Source organism: Oryx dammah, unplaced genomic scaffold, assembly GCF_014754425.2.
Source record: "Oryx dammah isolate SB20612 unplaced genomic scaffold, SCBI_Odam_1.1 HiC_scaffold_25, whole genome shotgun sequence".
Taxonomy (NCBI): Eukaryota; Metazoa; Chordata; class Mammalia; order Artiodactyla; family Bovidae; genus Oryx; species Oryx dammah.
In genome coordinates, this window is record NW_024070209.1 from 59,603,705 (window position 1) to 59,605,141 (window position 1,437).

Below are 1,437 nucleotides of genomic sequence, written 5' to 3' on the forward strand. Positions count from 1 at the left end.
GGGGAAACAGTAGAAACAGTGTCAGACTTTATTTTTTGGGGCTCCAAAATCACTGCAGATGGTCATTGCAACCATGAAATTAAGACGCTTACTCCTTGGAAGAAAAGTTATGACCAACCTAGAAAGTATATTCAAAAGCAGAGATATTACTTTGCCGACTAAGGTCCATCAAGTCAAGGCTATGGTTTTTCCTGTGGTCATGTATGGATGTGAGAGTTGGACTGTGAAGAAGGCTGAGCACCGAAGAATTGATGCTTTTGAACTGTGGTGTTGGAGAAGACTCTTGTGAGTCCCTTAGACTACAAAGAGATCCTACCAGTCCATCCTAAAGATCAGTCCTGGGTGTTCACTGGAAGGACTGATGCTGAAGCTGAAACTCCAGTACTTTGGCCACCTCATGCCAAGAGCTGACTCATTGGAAAAGACTCTGATGCTGGGAGGGATTGGGGGCAGGAGGAGAAAGGGACGACAGAGGATGAGATGGCTGGATGGCATCATTGACTCGATGGACGTGAGTCTGAGTGAATTCCAGGAGTTGGTGCTGGACAAGGAGGCCTGGCGTGCTGCAATTCATGGAGCCACAAAGAGTCGGACACGACTGAGCGACTGAACTGAACTGATATGGACAATACTGTGCAAAATATTCAAGGAACAGAAAGATGAATTTTTAACTAGTGCCAACTCTCAAGGAAAGTTTTCAATCTAATGATAATGAGTTTAACACAAACTGTAGGAAAGGAATTAGGAGTAAGCATTTGCCCTTGAGAAAAATCACCTCATTTTTGTAGTTTAAGGCATAAATTGCCAGTTGTTAAACAGTGCTATTATACACACCTTTATTAGTTCATCACCTTTAAAGGAAGTAGATCTTTTTCTTCTAAAAAGATCTTACTCAATCACATCCTTTTGACTGGTTTGAATTTTTAAAGCAAAAGTTTGTTCAAAGAGCAAAATAAGATTCATAAAATCAAACTGACATTATGCACAGAAAGACAAGTATCTACAACAGCATGTAAGTTCAGAATTAAAGGGTTAAATCTGAGTTACTTTGGAGACTTGTCCAGAACAAGTTGTTATGTACAATTTCATCATCTATAAAACAGGGGTGATATTTAATTCCAATTAAGATTATAACACAGATGCTACAATTATTTCCACCTGTCAAAATAAACATTTAAAAAACTAGTATAAAAACTTTTATAATAATTTATGTTTTAAAAATAAACTGGAATGAAAGTAAGTAAAAGAAAAAGTGACAATGGTGTGGATAATTTAACAGTAACTCTCAGTGCATAAATGAATATAATTGTGCAAGTTATCTATTTTTTCCTACGTCTTATTACTTTTTAAAAAATGGCTCAGATAAGAAACTTAAAATACCAGTAAAATAACTTTGAGGGTTCATTTTGTGAGATGTATTGAAGAGAAAAAGGATAA